This window comes from Meriones unguiculatus, chromosome 11 (genome assembly GCF_030254825.1).
Source record: "Meriones unguiculatus strain TT.TT164.6M chromosome 11, Bangor_MerUng_6.1, whole genome shotgun sequence".
In the NCBI taxonomy this organism is placed as follows: domain Eukaryota; kingdom Metazoa; phylum Chordata; class Mammalia; order Rodentia; family Muridae; genus Meriones; species Meriones unguiculatus.
This window is the reverse complement of record NC_083359.1, coordinates 28301346-28313542: the sequence shown is the minus strand read 5'-3', so window position 1 is coordinate 28313542 and position 12197 is coordinate 28301346.

Below are 12197 nucleotides of genomic sequence, written 5' to 3'. Positions count from 1 at the left end.
GTGAACTGACAGACTAAGATCAGAAAGGAGAGGAGAACCTTCCCTATCAGTGGACTTGGGGAGTGGCATGCAAGCAGAGGGAGGAGGGATGGTGGGATTGGGAGGGGAGGAGGGAGGGGCTTATGGGGGGATGCAGAATGAATAAAGTGTAATTGATGAAAAATTTAAAAAAAAAGAAGCTTAGGGAAGAGGCAAAACAAACATAAGGAGGTCTGTGCTCAGGTGGATTACACAGAGCAGCTTGAAAAACAGGAATCAAGAGAAAAATCTGTGTGAACTGGATTTATCATTCCAACTAAAGATGGCAGGAAGCCATGCTATAATATATTCAGAATGCTGATCAAGATTTTGATGTCAGCAAAAAAACAATCTCCCAAACCTGAAAGCCAAAGGGAAAAAAAGACAAATGCAAACTGAGAGAATTTGTTACTAAAGACCTATCTTTCCAGGAAATCTGGCATTCCTTAGGCTGAAACAAATAAATTAAAAATAATAAATTAAACTCTTATGTAAAATGAGGAGTATTAGCAAATATAATTAAACAGCTATAAAAAGATAGCATAAATACTAACAGCTTTTTTCTTTCTTGCCGAATTTGACAAACAGTGCAAATAAGAATGCAATGACACCCAGTAGATGGGATTGGAACGATTGACTAGTATTTTCAATTATCTATTTTCAATCTTCAATTTTTTTGTTTTTTTCATGTATTTTGAAACTCATTTTTGAATACATTGTTTTTATACATACATACATACATATATATATTAAATTATATTTGTAATTATGATCATTTGAACTCAGTGGCTGGCTCTTTCACCCCACCCCACCCCCAAGGGAGGAGCAGCCTGGTTAGGCCACAGATGAGGACAATGCAGCCAGTCCTGATGAGGCCTGATAAGCTAGGGTCAGATGGAAGGGGAGGAGGACCTCCCCTATCAGTGGACTTAGAGAGGGGCAGAGGGAGAAGAGGAAGGGAGGGCAGGATTGGGAGGGAATGGAGGAGGGGGCTACAGCTGGGATACAAATAAATAAACTGGAATTAGTATAAAAAATAAAAATTTAATTTAAAAAAGATCATATGGGATCCAAAAGGAAATGCTGATACTTTGTTTTTCTACAATATCACCTATTTTTTAATGTTTACATGAAATAATTTACATAAAAATTTTAGCATGCAATTAAATTGTATAAGGTGTAAAAATTAAGTTAATGGGTAACATGAATGTATAGAAGCAAGAGTAAAACACACCAGAATAAAAAATACATTCAGCCTTGCAATAAACAAAAGTAAATGAAGTAAAAAGCATTATAATCCATGTTAGGTTAACTGTATAATTATATTATGTATAATAATAATAATACAAATGAAGGTGAAATAAAAAAATGTGAGTGTTGATTATAAATTCCATTTGAACTAAATTATTGTGTGTCTAAAATAAATCTGACAAATTGTTTATTATGAGACCTTGAGTGAGAAGTCAAAAAATAAGAATTATAATAAAGAATAAAATCTGTTAGTAAAAGTAAAATGTAATGCAAGGAAATATTCATTGCTTGTAAATTATAGCTATAAAGAACCGAGAGGAACAAAAAAGCCACGCAAAAAAAAGAAAATCAAGTTGCAAATGAAAAGAGAAAAATAATATGATGTATTTGTGTTAATAATAACATGGAATGTGAATAAATCAGTGAATTCACAACAAAATAGAGGTAATAAGACTCAGTAAATAAAGGAAACAAATCAAACTGTGTACCTTTTAAAGGAGATATATTTTTTATCAAATGAATATATAGGATGAATATAAAGAGTATAAAACTTAATGCCTCATGCAAACAACTAAAACATTCCAGTATTGCTAAAATAATAACACAAAATTTTTGTTTAAAAATATTTTTAAATTTAATTTTATTTACATATTTATTTATTACAATTTATTCACTTTGTAGCCCCACAACAACCCCCTCTCCCATCTCTTCCCAGTCCCACTCACGCTCCCTCTTCTCCCCCTATACCCTTATCCTAGTCCCCTGATATGAGAGGACCTCCTCCCATTCTATCTGACCCTAGCTTATCAGGTCTCATCAAGGCTGGCTGAATCATCTTCCTCTGTGGCCTGGCAAAGCTACATACCCCCAGGGGAAGGTGATCAAAGAGCAGGCTACTGAGTTCATGTCAGAGACATACTCTGTACCTCTTACTAGGGAACCAACCCACTTGGAAACTGAGCAGCCAATGGGCTTCCTTTGAACAGGGGGTCTAGGTCCTCTCCATGCATGGTCCTTGGTTAGAGTATCAGTTCCAGCAGCCCCCGCCCCCAGACCCAGGTATTTTGGCTCTGTTGTTCTTGTGGAGATCCTCCAGGTCTTTCTATCTCCCTCTTCTTCTGTAAGGATTCCAGCACCCTGGCCAAAGTTTGGCTCTGAGTCTCGGTATATTCTTCGATACCCTGGTGGGTAGAGTCTTTCATAGGTCCTCTGTGGAAGGCTCCTGCCCTGTTCTTTGTCTTCTCCTACTTCCAATGTCTATCCTGTTTGCCCTTCTGAGTCATAGGGAAATGCAAATCAAAACGCCCCTGAGATTTCACCTCACACCCATCAGAATGGCTAAAATAAAAAACTCAAGGGATCCTGGAGAGGATGTGGAGAAAGAGGAACCCTCTTCTATTGCTGGTGGGAATGTAACCTTGTACAACCATTTTGGAAATAAATCTGGCACTTTCTCAGACAATTAGGAATGCTGCTACCTCAAGATCCAGCTATGCCACTCGTAGGCGTATACCCAAAAGATGCCCCACCATTCAATAATGACATTTGCTCAACTATGTTCAAGCAGCTTTATTTGTAGTAGCCATAATCTGGAAACAATTTAGATGTCCCTCAAAGGAGAAATGAATACAGAAATTGTGATACACTTACACAGTGGAATACTACTCAACAATTAAAAACAAGGAAATCATGAAATTTGCAGGCAAATGGTAGGAACCAGAAAAGATCATCCTGAGTGAGTTAACCCAGAAGCAGAAAGACACATATGATATATACTCACTTATAAGTGGATATTAGCCATATAATATAGAATAAACATTAAAATCTATAGTCTTAAAGAAGCTAAACAGGGAGGATCCTATGGAAGATGCTTAATCCTTATTTCAATATTTATGAAGGTTATTAAGGTAAAAACAAGTACTTTAGGAAAACACAGATTTGCAAGGCAGTAGTGGTGTGTGCCTTTAATCCAAGAACTTGGGAGGCAGAGGCAGGCAGATCTCCATGGGTTCAAGGCCACCTTGGTTTACAAAGAGAGTTATAGAATATCTAGGACTATAGAGAGAAATCATGTCTTAAAAAAATGAAAACACAACTACAACAGAAAGAAGGAAGGAAGAAAGGAAAGAAAGAAAGGAAGGAAGGAAGGAAAGAAGAAAGAAAGGAAGGAAAGAAGGAAGGAAGAGACAGGGTCATTATCAGGTTCTAACAATCATAACCTTATATTCAATATATAGGATAATCCAACATACATGAAACAAAATAAAGAACTAAAGTTGGTGCTTTAGTTTGGTGTTATAGTAAGTGTCTAACATGTGGAAGTCCCTTGGTTTCAGAGTCCAGCAAATACAAAAATAATATAATTAAATACATGAGATTAAGGAAAGACACAGACCAGTTTATCAATCAAAGTCCTAAACTTAAATATTTATTGCAGATAATACCTTGTATATCTAGAAAGACAACTACAGATTAAATAAATAACTTTCAACAAAATAGACCTGACAGACACTTCTATACAATATGATTCACTCAGGAACGGAGTACACATTCTTCTTTTCAAAATCTACACAGCATATATTAATCACATTTTAAATAATCAACAGATTTCAAAAGATTTATAAAGACTGAAATCATAAAAGTTTTAGGCCACAATAGAATGAAGTTAGAAATTAGTAACAGACGGAAGAATGTTTATAACCCAAAAGATACATTTAGCAAAAAGTTAAATTCCAAGGGAGATGAGAGTGAGCTCTGAGAGTAATGAAAATGAAAACACAGCATATCCTATTGTTTGAAATTCAGCCAGAGTGGTGCTTAGAGGAAAATGAAATCATAAATATGAGGAATCGGTAGTAAAATAGAGGAAAGATACAATCCTAAAAAGAGATAAAAAAAAAAAAAAAAAAACACAGGAAACTATGAAAAGAAGAGAAACAAAAATAAATTAACTAGAGTGACTAAAAGGAAAACAACTTCTTACATACACACACACACACACACACACAGAGAGAGAGAGAGAGAAAGAGAGAGAGAGGGTAGGGGAATACAGACAGAGAGACAATCAAATTACAATAAAATTATAATAAAACTTTACTGTCAATCTTAAAGAAGTAACAGTGATTACAGCAGAGTGATTCAAAATTCAATAAATTGTAAAGGCAACAACCTGAGGAAATAAGCAAACTACTGGACCCCAGGAAAACACCAAATCTATCATCAAGTGGTTTTAGGACCCATTTTAATGTCTGCATGCCAGTTCTTCAGAGTCTTTAAAAATACTTAGCATGATCAATGATCACCATAGGACATGGTAGGTCCTCTTCTGAATGCTTCTCAGAGGTAATCTGAAGTTTGCACGTTAGACCTTTGTTGGGCAGTCATAAACTGCAAAAGGTTGGGAAGATGATGTGATAAAAATATAGGCTGAGTCTACACTTAAGTTACAAATGAGAAAAACGTGGCAATGCTTAACTGTTTCAGACTGAAGCTCATCTAAGGCTCTAATATAGTTGATATAAGCCACTGACAGAGTATAACAGAGCATGGGAACTTATCTTTATTCACTCTTCTATCCAACACTTTTGAAAATGTCTCAACTCAGGCTACTTACTGAAATCTCAACCATGAAAAAAAAACAAAAACAAACAAAAACAAAAACAAACAAACAAACAAAAAACAGGCTGCTTTGCCTTCTGGAAATTTACAGAATGATAGACAATGATTTTGTAGCCATGTGCCATATTTATAGCACACATTTTAAAAATGATCACAGAAACTTTAACATTAATCAAACTTATTAAAATCTGTACACTTATACCCCTCTATATAGTTATTTTGGTGCATTACATGTAAGGTGTATGTGGGGTGTGAGTATAGTAGAAGTGTGTATGTGTCTGCATGCATGTGTATTTGTGTGTGTGTGTGTGTGTGTGCGCGCGCACGTTCTCAGGAGCCCCTGTAATGTGCACTTGTGTGGAAGTCAGAGGAGATTGCTAGATATTCTGCTCTATCACTCTTTTACTGCCTTGAGACAAGGTCTCTCTAAGCTGATAACCAGCAAGCCTCAGCAATCCTCCTGTTCCCTACCCATACAAGATAGAGGTTACAGGCACAAATGACCATGATAAACTTTGTAAATTGTTGCTGGGGCTTCAAAATTTGATTCTATGCTTGTACAGCAAGCATTTTAACCCATTGATCCATCTTCAAGCTCCAAGTTCCTAGTTTTTAAAATGTTATTTGAGAGTCACTCCATTAAATGTTAATTTCTAAATAGAACACTGTTCCAAAAAAAAAAAAAAAAAAAACCAAAGACCTAATAAACAAATAAAATTTTTTTCTACATTATTAAATGTCCAAGATGTAAAAATGACACTCATAATGAAACACCATAACATACTTGCTAGGAGTTCCATAATGAAACAGATAGATAATGGCAAGCATTATAAAGGATATGGTGATTTTGGAACAGTGAGATACTACTAGTGGGTTGTTAATTTTAATCACGCTGCTACAAACTGTTAGCTATGGAACTACCATCTACCCAGTTCATTTGTTTTTTCCAGATTGATGGAAGTGTATTTAATGCTGAACAAAAACTGATTGGTCAGGGACATAATCTGGGCTGGGGGCCAGTCTATGATGCTGGTCTGTTTCTAAGGCATCTGTTTTTTGTTTTTTGTTTTGTTTTGCTTTTAATATGAAAAACCATAACCAGGTAACAATCAGGTAGCCAGGTGTAGGAAGTAAGGGGGGGCAGCATTACATCATTCGACTAGCTAAACATATTGTATCTAGGTAGCTAGACAAAGCACATTAAGCTGGTATATAGGCTTAGGGATTTTCCAGTTCCCACCATAATAGAAGAGGAACATAGCAGGATGTTGTGGACTTCACTCTAAATATACATTTGTCTTTAACTCAAGCAGAACATGCATTTATTATCTATTGTTTTATTTTAAGGAGCAAGTATTGAATCATTGAATTGCACCCTGGTCTCAGGCTTGTAGGGCAAGTGGATCAAAGACTTCAATATAAAACCAGATACTAAATCTGTTGGAAGAAAAAATGGGGAAAAGCCTTGAACTCATTGGCACAGGAGATAATTTACTGAACATAACACCAACAGTTCATGCTCTAAAATCTACAATTAATAAATGGGACCTAGTAAAACTGAAAAGCTTCTGAAAGCAAAGGACACTGTCAACACAACAAAATAACAGCTTAAAAATGGAAAAAGATCTTCACCACCTACATCTGATAGAGGGCTAATATCCAGAATATATAAAGAACTCAAGAAATTAAACACCAGTAAATGAAATAATCCAATTAAAAATGGGGTACAGAACTAAACAGAGAATTCTCACCAAAGGAATATCAAAAGGCAGAGAAACACTTAAAGAAATATTCAACATCATTAATCATCAGGGAAATGCAAATGAAACAACTCTGAGATTCCATCTTACACCAATTAGAATGGCTAAGATCAAAAATTGGAGTGACAACTCATGCTGGAGAGGATGTGGAGAAAGAAAAAACATTCCTTCATTGCTGGTGGGAGTGCAAACTTGTACAAGCACTTTAGAAATCAATCTGGCATTCTATCAAAGAATTGGGATTAGCACTACCTCAAAATCCAGCTATACCACTCCTGGGTAAATACCCAAAAGATGCCCTACCATTCTGAAAGGTCATTTGCTCAACTATGTTCATAGCAGTGTTATTTGTAATATCCAGTACTCCTATATGTATACCTAAGATAAGACGCTCATGTACAGACTAAAAAACAAAATCTAAAGCCTATACCTGGATTTTCATAGCCGAATTATACCAGAGAGATAAAAGTAAAAAATGTTCCACACATCTAGCAGCTAATCAATGAGAAATGAAATATGGTTTATATCCATATAATGAGAAAATTATTCAGCAAATAAAAATGAGTGGAATAGTTGTGTATGGTACTGCATGAATAAATATTTAGAAGGTTATTCTTGCTTCTTAACATTGTCCTCTCTGTGGCATAGAACAGTAAGTCTTTTATGGCTAGAGTTAGAAACTGGATTCCAATTCTTCCAATGGCAAAGTGATTTGACACAATTGTATACTATTGACATAAAAACATCATGCATGAAGGGATAAATATCTAGGAAAGCAGTAACTTTTCAGAGCAATTTTTTTTTTAATTTTTTAAGTCCTCTTACTCCACATTAATTTATCATAAAGATTATAAAATAAAATTCTAAACTTTATATAGAAAAACAAAAAACCCAGAACAGCTAAAACAATCCTATACAGTGATAGAACTTCTGGAGGTATCTTTATACCTGATCTCAAGCTACGGTAGTGAAAATTGCATGGTACTGGCATAGAAACAGAATGGTAGATCAGTGGAATAGAATAGAAGACCCAGAAATAAACCCACACACTTATGCACACTTGATTTTTGACAAAGGACTGAAAACAACACAATGGGAAAAAGGCAGCATCTTCAACAAATGGTGCTGGTCTAACCAGATGTCTATGTGTAGAATAATGCAATTAGATCCATATTTATCACCCTGCACAAAACTAAAGTCCAAGTGGATCAAAGACTTCAACATAAAACCAGATACACTAAATCTGCTGGGAAAAAAAATGGATAAAAACCTTGAACTGATTGGCACAGGAGAAAACTTCACGAAAATAACAGGAACAGCCCAAGATCCAAGATCTACAATTATTAAATGGAACCCTTTGAAACTAAAAAGCTTCTGTAGAGCAAAGGACACTATCAAAGAATGAAATCACAGTCTAAAGATTGGAAAAAGATCTTCACCAATCCTACATCCAACGAAGGGCTAATACCCAGAATATATAAAGAACTCAAGAAATTAAACACCAACAAACCAATAATCCAATTTTAAAAAGGGATACAGAGCTAAAAAGAGAATTTTCAACAGAGGAATCTCAAATAGTAGAGAAGCACTTAAAGAAATGTTCATAGTCCTTTGTCATCAGGGAAATCCAAATCAAAATGATTCTGAGATTCCATCTTACACCGATTAGAATGGCTAAGATAAAATACTCAAGTGACAACACATGCTGGCAAGCATGTGGAGACAGGGGAACCCTCATCCATTGCTGGTGGGAGTGTAAACTGTACAAAGACTTTGGAAATCAATCCGGCACTTTCTCAGAAAACTGGGACTAGCCCTACCTCAAGATCCATCTCTACCACTCTTGAGCATATACCTAAAAGATGCTCAACTGTACTACAATTATATTTGCTCAACTATGTTCATAGCAGCTTTATTTGTAATAGCCAGAAACTAGAATGCCTATCCTCCAAAGAATGGATACAGAAATTGTAGTACATTTATACAATGGAATACTACTCAGCCATTAAAAAGAAGGAAATCATGAAATCTGCAGGTAAATGGATGGAACTAGAAAAGATCATCCTGAGTGAGGTATCCTAGAAACAGAAATACACACATTGTATATGCACACTTATACAACTGGATTTTAGTTATATTGTACAGGATAGACATAGTACATCGAATAGACCCCAAGAAGATAAGTAACAAGGAAGAGCCAAGGAAGGACACATAAATCTCCCTTAGAAGAAATGGAATAGATAGAGGTAATTGTTGAAGAGAGGGAACAAGATAGAAGAGGGAGCACAGAGAGAAATAAGTATGATCAGAAGATCAGACCAGGGAAGGGCAGAATGCCTTAAGATGAAAGAAAAGTAGTGGGTGGGGGCTTCTCTGCAACAAACTGCAGATCTAAATTAGAATAGGCCTCTGAGAGAATGGGAGGAGGACTCTACCTAAGACTCCTAACAGGAGCCATGGAGGTTGAAGAGGACACCTTTCTCTAGACAAAGACTCCCAGTAGATAGAGGAGATCACCAAACCACCAGCAAAAACCTCAATCCAAAACTTACCCTACCTACAAGACCTGCAGGAACAAAGACAGAATAGGTAATGCAGAGATTGAGGGAACATCCAGCAAACGCTGCGCCCAACCCTAAGACCCACCCCATGGAAGAGAGCCCACCTTTATCACTATTAACAATAATCGGCTATGCTTGCAGACAGGAGCCTACAAGAGTTGTCCTCTTCGAGTCTTCACTCAGCAACGGCTTGAAACAGGTACTGAGATTCACAGCCAAACATTAGGTCAAGTATAGGGAGTCTACTGGAAAAGAGGGAGGAAGGATAAATGGACCTAGAGGTGACAAATATACCACAAGAAGCTCATCAGAGACAATCAGCCAGGGCTCAGAGAGGCCTATGGAGTCTGAAGAACCAACCAAGGACAATACATGGTCTAGACCTCATTTCTCTACTTATAAGTAGCTGATGTGAATCTTAGGCCTCATGTGGGCCCTCCAGTTAAGGAAGTGGGGGATTTCTCTGACACAGACTGTGTTGCCTGCTTTTTGATCACTTCTCCCTGATGGAACTGTCCTGCCAGGCCACAGGGGAGGAAGATGAACTCAGTCCTCATGTGAATACATGAAGTAGGGTGTCTGGGGTTTTTTTCTATGGGCAAGGGGGATTTAGGAGGGAGGATGGGACTGGGAGGGAAAAGAGGAAGTAACCTATGACCAAGATGCAAATTGAATTAATTAATTAATCAAATAAAAAAGAATATTGAATGGAAAAACTCTGTTTTCAATAAAAGATAAATAAGTAAGTCAATTAATTTTTAAAAAGACACGGGGATCTTTTTATTCTGGACCCCTGGCAGTGGCAGGTGATGATGTTATAGGATGCTAAGCAATTTAGAGGCAGGCTAGTAGGCCTGCCTATATGTTAACATTCCTCCCTTTTTGTTTAATTTAAAAAAATGAGGAACTAGGGAAAGGTGGAGAGGCAGGAATAAGGACATTGGACTGATTCTCATGTAAGGCAAGTTAATTTATATAAACGTCAGCTCATTGGAAGCAGCTCTTGTGTGCAGGGAGAGAGAGAGAGAAAGAGCACCAAAATGTCCAGCTTATATGGTTACAGGGAAGGTGCTTCCCTGAAAATCTCCGGATAGAGGGCAGGGATATGCACACCATTTTAGACTTTTGTTGATAATAAATGGATAAGGGTTGAAGAAATCAATCATCTTGTCTACTTCCTGCTGATGTTGGGGTGGTGATAAGGGAGTCAAGAGGCTGAAATTTTGGCAGAGTCTGGGAAGAGTATGCTGTTTTGATGTTGTCCAGGATATGTGGGAACATTAGTGGCTGGGAGGGAAAGTGCAGGTCCAGCTAGAATCAGCCTGCAAGGCTAGATTGAAGCATCTGTAAGCAGATGCTTTGGTGGCGTTGTTCTTGGTGTAGAAAGCACCTGGGCCTGGTGGAATACTGGCAATTATAAGGGCAGAGGACAAATTTAAGCAGATTAGGGAGAAAATTCCTAGCAGGTGTACATTTGAAACTTTTTGGGAGAGTGAGCAAAGAGGGAAGGTTTGAGGCGAAGAAGAGAAAAAACTTGAATATAGGGAACCTCATTCCTTTTACGTAGTTTCTGGAAATAATTAAAAAGGTCCTATTTTGAATCTGTCATCTAAGATCACGTTTGGTTGCAGAGATATGTAAGTTTAGACAGTCTTAAAGTGGGTGCTGGGCTTAGGGATCTGAAGCCATTCCAGGGGAGAGCCTGGGGTGCAGTGGAAGACACAATTCCCATGGGTGAAGAGAGAGAGAGAAGCAAATTGCCAGACTCTGGAGCATTCCCCAGAGTACTGGAGCACCAGAGATGAGATGGCATAAGCTGGCAGAGGAGGTTGTCATAAGCTGTGCCAAGGGCCATGAGACAGAAGCCCCAAGGATAGGTTTCACCTAGAAGTAGGATTTTCTACACATGACAAAGGAAACCAGAAAAAGATTATTCATCCAGGGGAAGGCATCTGTATGATGGTTGGTGAAAAGAACCATGGTCTGTGGTAAGGCCGCTCCCCAGTTAACCAGAGAGATGCTGGCAGTCTCTTGGACAAAGGGAAGTGTTTACACTGACCAGGAAGGAGAACTCATCAATCAGCTGGTGTTGGGTGCAGAAGGGTAGCTGGAAAGCAGACCAGAAAAAGGGTCCAAGCAGCATGATGTAAACCCACAGGTGGGAAGCACATTTGAAATTTTCGGACCCATGATTTTGGTAGTTGGAGTAAGAAAACTAGGGAAAGGAGGAAGGGGAAAACCCACTCTCTGAAATAATAGGCAAGAGGTAGAAGACTTAGGTCGTTGATTGGTAATATTTCTCTGGATTCCATTTGACCTGAGAGGTGGAGTAAGGTCTGCCCCATCACATCAAAAGAATAAATATTTCATGACCAAATATAAAAAATATGAGGCGATCATAATACAATAGTGATGTCACGGGGGGAGGGGCAAAATGGCGGCGCCGGGAGGACTCTCATTCTGAGCAGCAGCACAGCAGGATCAGCACAGTGACCAGCAATCAGAACTCTCGGCCATAAAACACAGTCATTGTGCTTCCCAGGTGAGAGGATACCCCACGGTGGGGGATTCAATCAGCTTTTAACTCACCGGGCTAAACTGCGGAAGAGATCCCGGTTCTGCCAGACGCTTGGCTGCCAGCTGCCAGCCCCAAGCCAGTGTCTCTGGTCATGGTCCCAGACTGAACCATGTGCACCACACTATCAGAGACTGGAATTTTCAGTCGAGAGATAACCCCAGGGTACAGGAAACGATTGGGACCGGCCTTAGGTCACCCAGACATCCCCTGGAAAAGACTCGGGCGGGTTCCACGGGCACCCCAGGAGCCAGCCCAGAGCCAGAGCCGGGGACCCAAGTTCCGGCACAGAGCCCTGCCTGCCTGCGCGCCTGATTCGCCGCCGGAGATAGAAATGGCGGGTCTGATCTCAGAGCACTCAGCTCACCCCCAACCTGAAAAGGTCCCCGGAAAATTACCCAGCTTAGGGAGGCA